The 18977-nt window shown below is 38.7% G+C and overlaps 1 long non-coding RNA gene across 5 annotated transcripts in view; it reads left to right on the top strand.

Annotated features, from left to right (window-relative positions):
• Window positions 1-18977, top strand: part of LOC109306247 — a 48821-nt gene that overhangs the window by 22527 nt on the left and 7317 nt on the right. Inside the window, exon 4 of one of the 5 annotated variants that reach the window (XR_002099907.1) lies at window positions 11117-12224. The exons of 1 other annotated variant lie outside the window; for it this stretch is intronic. This is a non-coding gene — a long non-coding RNA (uncharacterized LOC109306247). Of the gene's footprint in view, window positions 1-10910; window positions 12225-18977 lie in introns of those variants that run through there. 3 more of the 5 variants (XR_002099911.1, XR_002099909.1, XR_002099908.1) reach the window with 3 other exon arrangements.

Here is an 18977-nt window from a genome sequence, read left to right as displayed (position 1 = left end):
TTGAGATTCATTGAAGCACCTGAATTCAGTGCTGAGTATCAAAACTTGGATTTTGAAACCTGATTAAGAACTCCATTGAAATCAAGGGTCTGCGGGTTTCTTAAACTTCTAGGATTCATTGTTTTGGTTCAAATCCATCTTTAATTTGTCTAAAGTTTAAAATTATTTTGTCTTTGTTGAATGTAACTTTTATTTTTTGTCTTTTAAAATACATCATAAATATATATGGAAAACCAAAGTCTGCCATCCCTGACCTCCTTCTGCAGAAATTATCTTTAAGCTGGAGGTCTGATTTAATGCAAACAGACCACTGTTGTTTTTCTTATTTCTATCATCTGTGGTTATTACATTTTTATCTTTAAATATTTTCCCAGTATTTTATACTATATTTAGATGCCAACCAGAACTATGTAAGTCAAATCCCATTAAACAGATTTGTATTTCAGTGCACAGCCAGAATGCTATGAATGGATGGGAGATATAGAGCCATTATTAAACATAGTTTAACTGGTAGTATAGATTTTATATAGTTTGGATATTACAAATGGACACAATACATTACAGTGTCTTTTTCAGAGCAGTATGAGAGTATTGTGCCAGTGACTAGAACAAATAGCAGCCTTGGGATATAGCATTCATCACATGCTATCACAAAATCTGAAGTAATTACAAAGGAACAATAAAACATTAAAACCCACTCCTCCCCCCCTCCCAAATGGGAACTAAAAGCATGTAAATAGCTGTAAATAAAAATTTGGAAATTATTTGTAAAAATTCCTCTAGAGTTAGTGCTTGGGCTAGATTATTATTATTATTACATTACACGTATCAAGTATTAAGCAGGCAGAAAGCACTTTAAAGCCATAAATGAACAGATCTTCACAGCTCTTAGAGCAATTTAAAAATGGTGGAACATGCTCTAAGTTAACCCTTGATGGATGTGTACTAATCTAAAGCACTTCCTGTTAGAGTGCTTTATTGAACAACTGTGCCAGAACCCATTTTGATACAATGGGATTTCCACCATCCCAGGGCTACGCGTTAGCCACAGACAGAGCTACTTTGCTGTGCCCAAGACTGTGCCCAGGCTTTGCCTTCTAAGCTGTCATTGACCCTAGTCAGTGATAGCCTCTGATTCCAGCCTGGCATGCAGCCTGGATGGGTGGAGGTGAGGGAGAGGAGAGAAGGGGAGTTTTTGTCCCAGCATTCACCTTGGCCTGGGGGAGTTTCACGGCAAGGGTTCAGGGTCTCTCCTCCCTGCAGCAGTGTGGGCCAGGCAGCAGTGTGCTGCTGATTGCTGGGGGGGATGTGGGAAGAAGGGTCCAAGGTCTCTCTCTCTGCAGCTGTCTTTGCTGGGTTGGGGAATGCAGCTGGGTAGGAGAGCTGTGGGGAGATGGGTCCAGGGTTTTTTCTCCCTACAGCAGTCCTGGCCAAGCAGCAACACACTGCTGCCTGGTGGGGGGTGGCAGGGGAAGGGCTCTGGGGTCTTTTACCCTCCAGCAGCCCAGACCAGGCAGTGACGTATTGCTGCTTGAGGGGGCTTGGGGATGTGGGGGAAGGGCTCTGAGGTCTCTCTCCCTGCATCTGCTACTGACTATTGCCAGCTTGACGTGGGGGAGATGCGGGGCTGGGAAGAGGGGCCACTTGGGCAGTATCCGGGGAGGTGTGTGGGAGTGCCCCCAGCAGCCAGCGTGGGCAGGCTCCAAGCCTCCCCCCCAAAACAGTGAATGTCTGTTTGGTTTGTTTGCACTGTAACTTGTAGCGTTTTAAGTAAAGTGTGATAGAGCACTTCAGCCAGGAACAGCACTTAGCCTGTATGACAAATTATAGCCTTAAGGAAAATAATAAAAGCAATTCATAGGAACCATTAAAAAAGAGGGTTTATGGCAATTCACAAGGATTGATTATATCCCAGTCATTCTCGTATTTCATACTGGATACTAAGCTATTGTTTTAAAGAAGCCTGAGAAGAATATTTATTAGCATCTTTGTGAAACAGGTAGTGCCCTTCCTTTAATGGAAGGCAGAGCATGTCTCCTGGTCTTCATCACACTCTCAGAGAATGAAAAATCACCTATTGATGCAGAAGGATATCAGAAAGCATCCTGTATCCATCCTTTCTATTTGTTGGTCCAACCATCTAGGTCAGTGATTCTTAACCAGGGTGCCCAAGCATCTTGGGGTGCTTTATAATCCTTTCAAGGGTGCTGCAGGGTGCTATACAACATTAACATAAACCCAGAGATTTCAAATAGGAATCCATTTGTTAGAAATATTCTGACCTGCTGTGATTTTTCTGAGTTCTTTGCAACAAAAGAATTGTTCTATTATTTTTCTGTAGTCAAAAATGAATGAAAACTAAGAATCAAAATCCTGGCATTTGCTAAGTGGTGCCCTGAGTCTACTGAGGGATGCCTTGAGTCAAAAAGGTTGAGACTTACTGATCTAGGGCCTGATAGGCCTGACTTTCATTTTATGTTTCCTTCTCAGTGAGTCCAATACACAAATTATCTTCTTCGCTAAGAAGGAGAAAAATCACAAATATTTTTTGTAGGTTTACTGCCCTCTTTAAAATGTCAAAGAGGTTATTGAGACGGCTAGATAGGAATGTATGTCTGAGGTATAAGATTTTATTTTTAAAGTGGCAAGTTCTTTGCAAGTTGGACTGTGTTTAAATCTCCCAGAATTTGCTATTTCTAGTAAAATTAACATGTTTGTTATTACCTTGTTTCTTCACAGTATTCGTTCAATATGCTGCTCACTTTTGCCAGTAGGAGACACTTATGTTAGGGGCATATTACAAAGTGGAGGCAATCTCCCTTGAGGGAGGTATCATGATAGATGCAAAATGAGTGATTAGTAAACATTTTTGGTAGGCAGAGTGCATGTTGAAAATAAAGATGTGCACAAAATTAGACATAAACCATGAACATATGCAAAATTAAAGTTAGTTGGAATTCAGGCCACGTTCACAAACTAGCTATGGGTGCACTCAAAATTTGCTTGTGTCTGTAACATTCTTGTCAATAATCCCTACTTTAGTGAAAACTAGAGGTCAGGTCAACACTGTAAATGAGAACCAGGCTCTCTGAGCAGTATGTTCAGTATTTTGAGGTTCTGAACAATGATCTCTGGAAAAGGCCAAATATGAAATGGCAAAAAGTATTTTCTAACTTAGCTGCTAGAGAAGGGTCCAGAATGTGATACCAGAGTTGAATCCAAATCTAGACTTGCATGTGAAAGCATTTAATGACTCAGGTCTTTCTCTCCAAAGTGCTCTGAAGCAGATCATTGTGCTGGAAACCTCCTTAGCTCTGAGCTTGCAAAGGTCTTCTTACTATTAGTAGGAAAGAAACTTATCTATATCAGTGATTCTCAACCAGGGTGCTGTGGCATCTTGGCATGCCTTTGAGATTTTTTTAGGGGTGTTGCGGGACACCACACGATAGCACTGTTAGGTCTGCAAACATGATGCACATGATAAACTCAGACCTGTTGTGAACTTTCTGAGTTCTTTGCAACAGAAGAATTGCTCAATTCTTTTTCTGTAATCGAAAAACAAGTGAAAACTATGAGCTGGCATTTGTTGGGGTACCTTGCTGGCTCATAGTCTAATGAAGTTTGAAAAGGCTGAGAATCACTGATCTACATATATGAATGGCAAGAAGGACCATTGCATTTTGGTTGTAGCTTGTTTGATTTTTTATTCCAATAGACTACACAACTTTTAAAAGACAAGCTATAGAAACAAATTTTTACCTGGATATTATTATCTTCCTTATCTCTGCAAGACTGTATATGTTACTACTTAATGGACCATTCACATCTGAAAAACTGGAAAGTTCTGTTTATTTATAAATATGGTAGGAAGCTGAGCCAACAATTCCACCTATTCTAGCTTAAAATAGTGTTATTGAAGAATTTTGGATTGCAGGATACTCACACTACAATATATATATATTTTAAAGGACAAAAGTGGATTTTATAGGGGCTGTGAGTACTTCTAACCATTATCACCTTCCTGACACAAAGAGGGTACTTAACTTTTCTCTAGCTTTTATGGGTTTTGGCCAAAATTTTAGGAAGTGATTATTGATTTTTAGTCCCACAATTTTTGCCTTTCAGTTTGACACATAAATATTAGTGGTGTCTGACTTTAAGCAAGTGCAGTGCAGCTACCCCATGGAAAGACTAACTCTTTAAGATTTCTCATAGTTAGAACCCAGAAATTCCAGTTGCTTTAACAAAATCCTAGTTTTTAACTCTGAGGATGCATGTACATGACTGAATAAAACTATACCATTTGCATTTTACTTGCCACAGTTTTTGCAGAGATAAACCCCAACTAAACCTCAGGTCCACACCACTCTGAATTGTGGGTTGTTTTAAATTCAGTTACAGATCAAAGACATATGTATTATTGTTATTACCAATTAACCAGTCCAAATGCTTAAACCCTGAGAAGTGTATCAGCAACACCATGTTAAACCACTGCTTCCAGAAACTTCTCTGTAACACATTTATATTACATTCAACTTCAGGTGGTCTTGCAATTCATCTTCACTATATAGGCTCTATATACATCTATTTTGTCCACTAGAGGATGGGCAACTCAATCTTAGACAAAACCAGAATCTGGTCAATGGCTGGTTGGTTCTTGATGGCATTCCACAGTTTAAATGGTATAGCAAACTGCCTGTTTCTGGACTCTTCATGCACCAAGAACCAAGAACTGAGAGAAGCTGGAACAAATTAGAGCAGCCATGCCACTGTCTCAATAATAAATCAAATAATGATTTTTACTAACTTCCTTTCCAACTTATCCCAATGACTGTGATTTCTGCAGTACTCTAATGTAGGGAGTAAGATCCACATCTCAAATCTTTGTAAATTTTGACAATCATATTAAACCCTTCTATTATTGCCTCATCCTCACCAAGAAAGGCATTTCAATGACACTGCAACCACATCCTTTTGTGCACCTATAATTAGCAACTACCTAACAGGGAGACAGGCAGACAGAGAGATCTTTGTATTCCAGAACTAGTTACACCATCAATTCTTCCTTCTAAAAAGTCACTGGCCATTCTCCTTTTCATTCACTCTCATTCCACCTTCCTTCCCTCCAATTACAGCACCACTCATAACAATCAATTCATAATTGAAGCTAAGGTATGAGGCCATCATAAGTGCCTACATTTTTAGACAAGCTTGAACTAAAAAAAGAAAAAAATGAAACACACAAAAACTGATTATATTTTAGTTTGGTCCTATACATTTTTAGATTTACTTGTCCACTAGTCACTCACCATCCAGATTATGTTTTACTAAGCAGTAATTTGGATTTTGATTTAGTGTATAAGGTATGTGCACACTGAAGAGTGCTGCAGAGAGTAAACAGTTAAAGCATACTATACATTCTTAGCTTTCCCTTAGAAGGAATGGTAAAAACCTCTTACTTTGGCCAGTTCCACTTCCTTACACCTTTCTAAGATGAACTAATTGCAAGTGCTATTTATTATGTGCTGGAGATGAAGGCAGAGAAAGTTGTCCACTATTAAAAAATATAAAATAAAATCCAAGAATTTATGAGAGTTTGAAAAGTAATTTCCTTTTAAGGTGCAAATTCCTAATTTGCCACATAAAAGTACAGGAATTAAGTGCTAAATCCTCCTTTGCCAGTGAGACCTGTGAAAGGAGGTAGGAGAAGAGAGGTACTGTTTGCTTTCTATTCATGTCTCTTGAAAGCCAGTATGCACCAAAGTGCACTGAAACAGTCCTGATTTTTTCAAAGCCTTCCTGTCGTTCGGGCTGACTTTTAAAAATTGAACTCTTGTCCAGCTTTATTTGTGTGGTTGGTTCTGATTTTGTTCTGCCTGCACTGTACCACTTTTCTCCTCTTGCCATTAATCTTCTATGACTACTCCCCCGGGCACAGTTCTCCCTTTTATGCATGTACAGCTCCTATTGGAATTAATGGGAATTCTTCTCATGGGTCGAAGGAAGAATATACCCTTATATCAGCCTTGTTGTAAAGGCCGCTGAAAGGAAGTACTAACCTAACTCCACAAGGGCCAAAGGAAGTCATAAAGAGAGACCTATAGCAGAGCCAGAGATCACAACAGGAGGTCTAAAGCAAAAGCTGGGAACACAGACCTATATCACTGGTGAAGGAGGCTTTTCCTAAGATTTAAATGGATTAAAAAGATTAAATAAAATGGAAGGCAAGTCAGTGGTTGTGTTCTATAGCTATATGGGATGTTTTATGCCCCTAGAGGCTTAAATGGAAAAAGCTTATCATGTTCCTTAACAGCGAACTCTTTGATCAATTAAAGGGAGTGTTGATGATCTTCCAATAGAGTTGCATACAACTTCAAAGGAAGGATGGTGGCCACAATATGAGGTCTTAAAGTGGGTGGATGACCTTATAAAATATGCTACTATATCTAAGTATAGTAAAATAAACATGCTACATTTAAATAAGTTACAGAAAAGTAAATATTCTACGGGAATGGCCTCAAGCAAGATACATTACAATAATGTTACTATCATATTTTGGATCATTACACTGGATACAATAATCTATGGTGTTTTTAAAGTCTGGAGGGGAAAGTTTAATGAAGGATAAAAACATCATGCCTAAAGCTTTCTTTAAAAAAAAAAAAATTCTTCCCACCTTGTAATTCATGAAAACAAAACAAAACAAAACAAAAAATGAAATTTGTCTAAGAAAGCCATAAAAGGATGTGGGAGATCCATAGTTCTCCATATTCTTTACTCTGTGGAGCACTTCATAAAGTAGATCTTAGGAAGGGGACTATTTTTCTTGCCCACACACTAATATCCTACTGCTTGGGTCTCAAGATATTTCATTCGATGAATAACATCAGGCATTTCAAAGGCCAGTGGGCAATAGTTTGAGAACTGGGGGGGTGGTAGAAAAACTGTAAGTTCTGGTGTGTTTAGTGTCAGTGAAATGTTGATGTTTATGGAATTAACACACCATCTACTTTGTGTTTTTCACATTTGGCAACAAATAGGTTTTTATGTTTAGCAGTCATCTGAGTATTTCTGAAAGAGCTCCACTGTTCATTTGTATTACTATTTTTAGTTGAACTGTTTATATATTTTTATCATTATTATTTTAAATGGTGCTCTAGCTGCTGGTAAGCCAAACTCTGAACACTTATTTTAAGATTAGCCTTGTCAAATTTGCTTAAAGTGATTGGCAAAGACATACAAATAATTTAGTTATAGACAAAATTAACTAATGCTCTTTTTCATGGTGAGATGCTGTAATGATTTTGTATAGCAGTCAAACTATTTAAATACTAATGCAGCCTTCATGCTGTAATCACCATTCTAGTCAGATGTCATTTTTAGCAGCCTATAGGGAATTCCATCCCTTAATTATTCTTCAATACACAAACCAAGCATTCTTTAATTGGTGTAAATTGAACAGTGTTCCAACGCAAACAAGGAGAGGACAAACTAATCAATGATTCTGTGCATGTCTATTGGAAAGCTATTGCCTTTAGATCAAGTAAGAAATCCTCAACTCCATTACCTTCAGAGGAATGATGGGGAAAAATAGTGTTAAAATGACTTCTTCTTATCAATCAGTTTGGGAAAGCAGGTACCAAAACACGATTAAAAATCTTTGGCTTTTGAAAGTGTTATTGGAAATTAAAATACAGACAAGGAAATTCCAACTTTAGAATATTCATTTCTATACCTTTGATGGCAATTTATCTGAAAGCAATGTATTTCATCCTCTGCTGGTTCTAGACATGTGGTTTCTTTCTCTTTTTTAAATAAATCGGAAAGATAATATAACATTTTTTCAACTTGTCAGGTAATTTTTGGTTAATCTGTATCACTCTAATTGTGTATGTGCATTCATATGTATTTACTATTACAGAATAACACAATATGTATATTTCTCCTTTTTCTTTTTTTTAAAAATCTGATCTGAAAAGAAGGTGCTGTGATTAAGAAACAGATTAGAAAATCTATCTCATAAATGTGTCATATTTGCTTGGTCGTGTTAGAATGATGCTGTAGCCATGATTGTCTGTTTTTATCAGTTCTCTAAACTGATTATTTATTACTGGAGACAGAAGAAAAGAAAGCAAAAGGCCCATTACATGCCTTTGGCCCAGATCTGCCAGTCAAATAGTTTCAGACAGTGCATAAAACTAAACTCTGCTGGGAAGAAATATAATGGCTATATATGTTCACTTTTTAATCTATTTGTTTTTGATATAATATGCTATTTACTTTTTAAGGCCCTTTCATGTTGGTTTAAGTTGGAAGTTTTAAACTAGTCTAGCATAAAAAAGCTTAAAGTGACATGAATGGATAAAAAAGAAACACAGCATCGTCTACAGAAAATCTTACACTTTAAAGAATTACAGTTAAAAGAGCCTTAGAATGGGCTTACTAGATACGATACCTTCTTAAAACCAGAAGGGTTCTAATTTATACACACTATAATAGCAGTTGTATTACTTTGCTCTCTGCACTAGACCCTCAGGGCTGGCTCTAGGTTTTGCTGTGAAGTCACATGTGTGGGGCCTGAGGCACTTTTCCGTAACTTGCACAGCTGGGGGTTGTGGGATTTGTTTTTGCCAGTTGGGATTTTCTAGCTGCCTAATTGTTCTGGGTGCTGGAAGGGGTTTGGCAATGCAGGGAATCAGAGCAAGGTGTTGAGGTGGTTTTTCATGCATTTGGGAAGAGGACTTTCTGTAGCCAGGGGAGTCACTCCCCACAAACACTGGTATGAACAGTTTTCAATGCTTCTGTCCATAGCTTTCCTGTTATTGTAGTGCTACTGCTTGGCAATTGACAGGGAGGGGAAGTGTTCTGTCTGGACTGAATGCATCTCCCCTCTCTCTTCTGCTGTAAAACTAGAGTTATTATTACTGCACAGCTTTACTGACGGCTACAGAAGCACTAGTGGGACATATCATCAAACAGTTGTAACACTTGCCCTGGTCGGTATAGAAGGTTCTGTAGTTGAAGGGTCTTTTTCAGGCTGGCTTAAAGGATAGACTACTAGTACAGTCCCTCTTCCCAAATGGCTGAGCTCTGAAGGGTAGGGATTGCACTAGGTCCTTTCCTGATTTGGAGATGGGCCCCATAACAAGAGCACCCTTGAATCATGGGGTGACTGTGCAGCAGCACACTATGCATAGCTTATTGCTTAGAACCTCACAACCTCCATTCTTCAAGCGACTCATCTTGCTAACAGAGGTAGCATTGCTACATATTGAAAAATCAGGTTCTTTACCATTCTGAAGTACTTGGTTTGGTCTGTGTCTATACATATATTAGAATAGGGCTTAGCTGCCTATGTACTATGGGCTAGATCCAGCCTGCACAATGACTGGACATGGCCTACAGTGGGCATGGGAGACTGACAACATGAAGCTTAGCCTGGTGCATCTCTCTGTTCCCCCACTGTGCTGTGCTACTGATCCCCTCTGTAGTGCACCCCTCTGTAGCCCTTGCTGTTGCTCTCTCTTGTTCCCTATGGCAAACACTGCTTAATGTCACTGTTGAATCTGCACCTTCTCCCTGCGGCTGGGGATAGGAACTGGTGGTGGTGGCAGAAGGCACCTTGAGCATTGCAGAGTGGGGCCCTGGGGAGAGGAGCAGTGGCCTGAGGTGGTAGCTTGTGGCAGTGACTAAGTCACAAGTAGCAGCTTGCCACTCTAAAAGCTAGGTCATCCCTGTATTAGGGAACACAGTCAAAACCTTGGAATTTAAGGCATAACTCCTCTATGTTATCTCCTGTAAACAAACAACAGATGTGGTCTGTGTCCACTTACTCACTGGATTTTGCTGAACAGACTAATAGAGACTAATAAAAAGATAATATGAAAAGACACGTATTGCATAAAGAAATGTTATTGTCTGAAAAAGTTAAAGGGAGTTATGCTGGATGAGATGCACCTTTAAGAAGCACTGCAGAACATTTTCTGACAGAATGAGATATATCTTTAATGGACTTGGCCAATGTTGGCTGTATTTACACAACTAAGAAAAACAGAACAAAATGGTACATTGTTGCACTGAACAACTTTAAGCAATATCAGATCAGTTTGATATTGCTTCAGATTTAGTGATGCCTACACATAAACAATGAAAAAATGATGAAAGGAAGTAAATGTTTAAAATGGTGTAAATGGATTAACCTGTGCAATGGACGAACTATGCAGAACAGTTTAAATTTGCATTTTGTTCATGATTGTTCTAAAGCCTGGATTTTTCATTACATTGCTAATGCTGAACATGTTTCATTATTAAAATATTATGCTCTCACAGAGGTACATAGTATGCCCTGGATGACTCTGAGTGGAAATCATCTGGGCACCAGGGTGGAAGCCTCAATGTTAAGAGGAGGGGTATGAGTAAATAGAAGGGGCTGATGAACCTAACAGGTTGAGAAGACAGCCTACAGCTATAGCAGGTAGCTATAAAATGAAGATATGTTGTTAATATGTGAGTGGACAGGAGACAAAGGAAGGGGTCGTGAGAAGGCTGGAAGTTGTGGGTGAAGGTACCAACACAGGGGTAGTATTGGATGGAACATGGCATCAGTCTGTTTCCTACATAATGTAAGATTGGGGTCACTAAACAAAGCAGATGAGAATCAGATGCATACATGTATACGTTAAAGACACTAAGTTAAGTACAGAGAAAAGCTGTTGTGAGCAATATCAATTAAAATTAAACTTCAGTCATTTAAAAAATATTTGATCCAATTCTGGCTTTACTTATGTGAGTTTAAAACCTATAGATGCTTGCTGGAATAGGACCCCTGTAAGTAAGAGAAGAACAGGACTTTCTACAAACAAATTTTCAGATTTCCAATTGATACAAATTGGCATCAGCTGGAATCAAAGCAGGTAACCACTGGAGGGATTATATTGGCATCAATTTAACTGGAGATGGGAGCCACTATTTGGAATCATATCCTGAGGTCATTGGAAACCATACCAATTCTTCTGAGAAAAAAATACTATTTCACTTTGTTTTCTGCTCAGGGGAAATCCTACGATATCAGCAAAGTCTTAGAAGAGCTATTTTTTAACCAGCTTTTCATATTTAGATACATGTGGTCTTTGGAGCTGATCATAAAACTCCCGCTGACTTCACTGGAATTATGATCAGAATCATGTCCAAAGACATAGAAAACAGGAAGCAAAACTACCCATCAGGCCTCATCTAGCCTCTTGCTACTAAAGGAAAAAAATATCTCATGGGATCTGACCATCTGATTCTAAAAGATAACTCTCAGTTATTGTTCCAGAGAAGATTTAAAAAACAAAAACAAAGTTTCTAAGGATAGAGGGAGAAAGACAGACTAGGTGATGATGGAAGTGTTATTTATTTACATGAAACAATAACCATAGAACAAATGAGACTGAGCAGAATGAAGCTAGCAGAAAGCTTTCATAAAGCAGGTAAAATATTTAGTCCTACAGTCTTAATACAAATACATGCAAAATCATCAATAAAATATCCTGAAATTTCTTATTTTTAGGGCATCAAAGTGTCTCAACATTCTTTTCTCTAGCTTAGTATACCCTTTTACACTATTTAATCAGGATCAGGCATTTGGAAAGATTTATTATTCAAACATAAACAACTGACTTTATGCAAAATTTATTAGTGTGACTTTCAATCTTAAGAGTGCCATATTCTATTAATATTACTTTTTATTAATTTTTCATGATACAAACAGCTACTACCTGGAGGAAATAATCATCCTTACTTAAATTTACAACATTCCATATGTAGCTGTATAATCCTTATCAGGATCACTATGTAAAAGACTATGGGCTAGGTCCTGAGAGATCCTGTGCCTTTGTAACTCAGGTTCTCTGTATCTCTTGGGATCTGGCTCTCTATTACAAATGTATCAAGCCACTGTTATCAGTCTGATCCCATGAACTGCTGGACACCCTTCAACCCCCATGATCAAGCTCCATCATGTTTATTTCCTTTACCTTTCTGCTCTATTATTTAATGCACACTTTCTGATCAATTCAAGCTTTCATCATCCAAATAATTTTATTTCTTCATTTTAATTCAATCAATAGATGCCTTCATACACTCTCTCGGGGTTGCCATGTTATCTTGTATTTTATATATGAGTCTTTCATGTAAAATAAAATCTGTGATGCTCTTATTCACAATTAAATTTGCATTGAACATGTATGAGCCTGTGCATTTCTTGTTCCAGTTTTTATTAGGAAATTATTTTATTCCATGAACAAGTTTAAGACCTGATCTCCTCCATTATAAAAGAACAGTATGTTTGCTTGTGGCAGTAGAAGAACAACACAAGCATAAGAACTGGTATGGGAAATTCCTGAGGAGTGAAAATAAACTTCCTTCCCTTCTGGGATTATCAAGCTGTTGAATTCAAGACAGCATTGTCCACTTTACCCTGCCAATCCAGCTATGCTTGTAATTTTATTTCTCAAAAATCTGGGAAAGAAAAGGGGATTATGTCCTAAATAAAACATTTTACTTACTCCACTTTTGCTCCCCCAAATCCAGAAAAGCTCAGGGACTGTTTTTTTGAAAGGGTGTACACAACTTGCATCCAGAGAAATGGGGTATATAGGAATCTAAGTTTTTAGGGGCATGAATAGCACCAAGCATGGTATAGGCACACAACAAAGCATGTGAAAATGGATATAACTACCCACACCTTGTTCTCTCTACATTATATTTTAAAAAAACCCCCACATTTAGGCAAATTTGGTTTCCAAATGTTGTTTTGAAACCAAAAATTGAAATATTTCATTTTGAAAATGTCAAAATAAAATGTTTCAATTTTGTCAATTTTATTCCTTTTTCAGAAGCCGAAATTTGGCATGAATTCATGAAGTTTCAGTTGAATCTGAAGCTGCATTTTTTTTTTTTTTGCAAATCAACTATTCATCCAAAATACTGTAACCACCTCTGTTTGGAATGCCTCTTTTATGAACATAAAATCAACCCATTTTAGTAGATATTAAAAGTTGTATAATTGCACAGAGACTTCAAAATCAGGCATGTAGGCTGAATTTCTCTATGATTTCATATGAATTCTGAATATTTATACAAGTACTGAATGCTTTTAAACAAATAAAGCTCAGTATTAAAGCCCTTATCGCCTGTAAAGTTGATAGCACAATTCCCATTAGGTTTTTGTGGGAATGACTGAGCCTTTGAACTGTATTTGTTTTATTACAAAGGCCCTAAAATATGATGGTAGGCAGGAACCCTAAGAACCAGATCAGTAATACTACTGAATATATCTGCCTTTCTGAATGAATCATGGTTCCTTAGGACACGCTTAAGTAGGTATACAAGACTTTGAAGAGCACCAGTTACTGACTTCAGTTTATTTGTGTCTGATCCATCAAGATAGACACATATTTCACAGCAGAACTGTGTAAAGATATTGTTAACTATATGGTTCTATATTACACCGCTAGGCTTTCTTATTTCATTAAATTCCACCACACATGATCACTTCTGAATAAACATTCACTGTCAATATTTGCTGAAAAAAGTCCAACATGATCAAGTAAATAAAGCATTAGAAAATATAATTTCATTCCCTCCCCACAACTAAATCCATTAAGACTTTAACAAAAGTAAAAATTGATGACAAAGGGTAAGTATTCTTAAAACAGGATGAAGGCCTGTAGCTCATTTGCATTTTAAAATTAATTGCTGACCTAATTATTTGTCAGTAGAAGCATAAATTAATCAAATATAACTTACAGTAAGCTTTCAAAAACCCACAGGACTTTCTCCCCAAGAGTAAATTGTTATAATGGTCCAGTTTGACAATCCATTCTTGCTGTCATCTCATGACCGAAGGAAGAATAGCTGGAAAATGGTACCATATGGAGATGCAAGAGAGAATGAGATACTTAGATCTTCTGTACAAAGGCATGATAAGCTAACAGTCACCAGAGGAAGTCAGGAAAGATATAGTCTTGAAAAAAAAAGGGAACCCCACCCCCCTTTCTAAATCTACTTAGATCCCATTTACATTGCTCCCAATTTAGACTAACATTCTCTGATGTGCAATTGCATATATATTAAAAAACAGATTATTTGTGTAATGTTTCATTTTTAATATCTCCACTGATCTTTGTTTTATTTTCAGTATCAGTCCTGTTGTAAAGACAGTATTTATACTATACTTATAAAGACTGAGGCTTTATTTTTGTTCCTTAGGACAACTGAGTGTATTATCCACAAATAGTATGTCACAGTCAAATACCTTCATGACCTCAGGCTAAGACCATCCAGTTTAATTTCACACTTTTGAATTTTTACTAGGAAACAGACTGGTTGAACTTTCGAGGTATTGTGGCCATTGCAATACCTTCAAAAGGTGCATCTAGACAACTGGAGTAGAAACACCTCATCAATAGCTATATGAACTAGCTCACTGCTTCTCTCATTACAATGCTGCCTCTATCCTGTCATCAGCTGGCAATGGCAACCCACAGTAAAGGATGTTTTTCTGATCATTTTGCACTCATTAAATACAGCTGTCACAATAGCAGGTGCGAGAATGCATACAAAACTTTTATGCCACGTCAAAATAAAGCAGAAACATTTTTAAAAGATCTGAAACCTTTGAAGCCTTTTCTTGAAAAATATTGAAATATTGCTTTTTGTTGTTGTTTTCCACAATTGAAATTGTTCCACAGCGATATACATTAAATCTCACTGCAGAACGAAACACCATCCATCAAAGTTAAAGAAAAAGAAAAAATAAAGGGGAAATGAGGAGGGAGAAAGAACTGGGGAGGTGGGGAGGGTGGAAAGGTGGGGGAAGGGTGTCGGGGAGGAAGGGGAAACAACTTCTCCAAAGCATAAAATGCATGTTTCTGAAGGTCTGAAGTTCTGGTTCATTACCTGATTTCTGGGGCTGAACAAACAGCAAACTCCAAAATCTCCAAGGAGCTGACATTTAGTTTTGGACCAGGAGTGAAATCTACTCCATAAAGTTTCCATTTGAACTAAAACCTCTACTCTCAGGTTCCACATTCTGAGTAATAGCTCCCTTTCAAGCTATGCTGCAGTAAATGCTGCAGTCATTCAACATTATTGTCACTGAAAATGTATATAAAGAAGTAAGTATGAATGATTCAAAGCCACTGAGTAATCTGTGGGAACAGGAACTCCCACAGGATTTGCATGAATTAAGATTCTGATCAGTAATGAAGGAATATTGATTGAGCCATCTAAAGTAACAGAATATCTAAAGTAACCCAATGAAGAATTTGGTCACCTTGAGCTGAATGACGATAGTAATTTACACTTCTATTGCATTATCCCATCTGAGGATCTTAAAGTGCTTTACACAATTAGTGTTCTTCATTTGCAACATTTTCCCAAGGTATGTGGATTATTTTTCACATTGGGAAACATAGGCACCAGATAACTAGAGCTAGGGACAGACATTGCACATAAACCGGTTTAAGTGATCATACATTAGTTTAAATCTGTAACAGAGCAGATGTTCAGTGCACATAAACTGGTTTGAAAATGGCTGAAACTGGTTTGATACAAACCTGGTTGAATGTAGTATCAAACTTAACTGATTTGGGTTTATGCAATGTCTGGCCCAGACCCCTTGCTGGTTTAAGTTAAATCAGACTCCCTCAGCATCCCAGCATGCTCTCTGGGCTGGGCGGGGCTTTCTTCTCCGCAGCGGAGATGGCCCCTCCCCTTTACCCCCTGAAGGTCCAGCAGAGACTTGCAGGCACAGCAGCATCTGCCTGGCTTCCTCCTGCTCTCCCTCTTCCCTCACCACGACCTGCTAAGCAGGGATCCCCCATCCTCTCTGCCTTACACAGACACTTCTCAGCATTAACTAGCAGACCACACACTGGCTACAGTTCATGCTGTGGCAGACAGCCGTGTTGGCTTAGGGCTTTTTGGAGTTAATCAACGGCTCAGCTGGTAATATCGCTCTGTTACTTCTTTGTTTAAGAAGAACTTGAACTAATGAGAGAGGTTGTTTGTTTATTGATGGGGTGATAAATGCTGATAACAGAGCTGATAAATGCTTTGTTATCTAGGGGAGGAAGAACCCCTCCCTAATCCTGCCGGGGGGTGGGGGGAGGCTAGCCACGCCCCCCTCAGTTCAGTCTTGTGGAAGGGAAGGGTGGGCTGCTCTAGCACCCCCAAGCTTCTAGCCTGAGCCACTGCATTCAGGTTCAGGCTTTTTGAATGTCTGTCCCTAGCCTAGGGGACTCATTAAAGTTACATACCAGTCCATGGAAGAGCCAGAAGCATGAACAGAAGCCAGAAGTCCTGTCTTCCTATCTCATACTTTAATCAAAAGATTTTGTCCATTGTATAGCCAAGATCAGGAATTACAAGCCTGCCACTACCAGCTACTCATATTTACTCCTTTAGCTCACATAGCACATACTTACGTGAGCACGCAAGTGGAAGACAAAAAACCAGGCCATGTAAATATGCAGGTGAATGCATAATGTAGCTTATTAGCAACAGCATGAAAGTCCCAGACTTGTTTCTTATGCAGAACTATTAAAATAATGATGGGCAGCAAGGTCAGCAAATACTGACCAGGCTCTGATGGAATCCAATTTGCACTGATTCTGGGAAGCTATAACTCTTGAGTGCATCTGCACACCACAATGCAGTACCCATGTTAGATCTGTATCGGTGGCTGTCTTGGTACTGGAAGCAATAAAGCTGTAGTAAAAGAGTGTTCCATTTAAGTTATCATATTGTACTGGAAAAAAAGACAGACATTCAGAGCTAGCTCTGGTACCATGGCATGTGCTATGGGTGTCCACATGCCTTGTGCCACATAAAGATACCCACAGATCAAAGATAGACAGAAAAGCTCTTCCCTTCTCATATTGGATCCTAATTTTTCCTTCCTTGTTGTCCAACATCACTGCTCCATACTGCATCTGGGCTCCTTTGCTTTTGTGGCCAGCTTTCTCAGGAGCCAGTTAACCAGCTTCTCTTCCTACATGGCCTCATGGTATGTCCACGTCACAGTTAAGATGCAAACAAGCCCGAGCTACCTTTAGCTGACTTGGCTGCTGATAACAGTGTAGTTATGACAGAAGATAGTGCACTGGGGCTGCAAAACTTTTCCAAGAAGAAAGGAAAATACTTGGATCTTTGGCCTGTGTGAGCTCTGTGTTGCTCTGCTAGCAGTACACTAGCAAGCTAGTATAAAGCTAGCTTGAATGTGTGTACATGAGATGCAGTCAGCACTGTATCTAGACTCCTGATGGCCCCAGGTGAACTTCTAGTATTGGTCCCCTCTTCGCCAGAGATAATGATAATAATAATAAAAATATCATTTTTGGGCCCCCTTTCCATCTGGGCCCTGGGCGGCCACCCAGTTCACCCATGCCTGTGTCCAGACCTGGATGGAGTCACATCTATACAGAGCTGACATATCCTCAGTCTCTCCTCTTCTGAGCAAGCTCCTCTGAGGTCAGTCTGGGCCTCTCTTTCCTACCCTGGAAATTAATCCACTCTGGCTAGCTCACATACTACCCCTTGCCTTAGTCTCAGACAATTCCCTGGGAAAACTGTCCTTTCTCAATGGCCTAGTTTGTGGAAGAGAAAAATAATGCACAGCTCTTTCTACAAGGAGCTGTGCAGGGGAGCAGTATGTGAAAGCATGGCAGAAGGTGTAGGTGGAGCTGTAAGTACAAAACTGATGAGAGGTGGTGGTGGTAGAGTGTACCTGTGGGTGAAGGCGTAGTAGTGTGTGTGTGGAAGAAACACTGGGGTACAGAACACTTGATTAGTGTGAATATAAGATAGAGTAAGAGGAATAAGGTAAGCAGGGAGACTGGGGTCATGACTGAAGGGGAAGAGAAACAGAGAGAGCTCAAAAACACGAGTGAGAGATGGAAAGGGAGGAAAAGGCAGAGGAGGAGAGCATGTGCAGAGCTGGCAGGAACACAAAAAATATGGGTGAGGAGGGAGAGAAAACAACACATGGAGAGAGGTGGGGGCAGGAGGAGAGGCGGGGAACAACTTTAACAGCTCAGAAAAGTTAGACTGAAGGAAAATAACCACCAAAAAAGACATAGGAAAAGACCCAGCAAGGTATGCTCAATGCTTTAGTTACTCCACAGAAAGTCTAACACCGGAGCATCAATAAGCAATGTCTGAGTCCATGTATATTCAGTCACATCATTTTATCAGCCCACAAAATGTGGCTCCTCTCCTTGTGTCAGAATCACATTTTCCAGAAAGCTTGCAGGACTTTGGCTTGAATACAGACAGCAAAACTGGGACCAGAGTGAGGTTGTTTAGAATAAAAATGACTTCATTCAAGATGGTTTCACTGTACCTGCTTTATGGCTTTCCTGTTTTATTCCTCTCATTGAAATACACAGAAGGATCTGTACATCAAATACATAAAAGGTTTTGACTTTTAATTCCTACCATGTATTTTGGTAAGAGGAATTAAATGTCAAAACACAAAAGCAATTATACACTTAGTGTTAAAAAACATATAATCAAGTCATTTTTTTATTTTCAAATTGCAGGGATTGAAATAAAAGGGCAATAGGGTCTTACTTTGACATTATATGAAATGGAAAGGCACATTTGTATCCTTTTGTACCTTTTACAGAATGAATACGCCCGTAATCAGACCCATTCATTTTGAGAAAGGAGATCGTGCTTTAGATCTATGGTATATTTTACAAGGGTGTTGAGAGAGTATCCAAGTAAACATGCCATATGAAATCAAGTATGGGGAAAAGCAGATATTCCTCATGCTGATTTGGTTCAACAAAGTTTTCCAGTGTGGAAGTTTCATAGCTGCACATTTTGCCCATATCACTGTGGGCTAATCAGGCATCTGGTAATATACAAGGAGTCTAATATATATATAGACTCCTTGTATAGTATACACACACACACACACACACACA

Source organism: Crocodylus porosus, unplaced genomic scaffold (assembly GCF_001723895.1).
Source record: "Crocodylus porosus isolate Cpor-Errol unplaced genomic scaffold, CroPor_comp1, whole genome shotgun sequence".
NCBI classification, from domain to species: Eukaryota; Metazoa; Chordata; order Crocodylia; family Crocodylidae; genus Crocodylus; species Crocodylus porosus.
The sequence above is the reverse complement of the archived record's forward strand: the minus strand, read 5'-3'. Positions and strand labels throughout refer to the sequence as shown.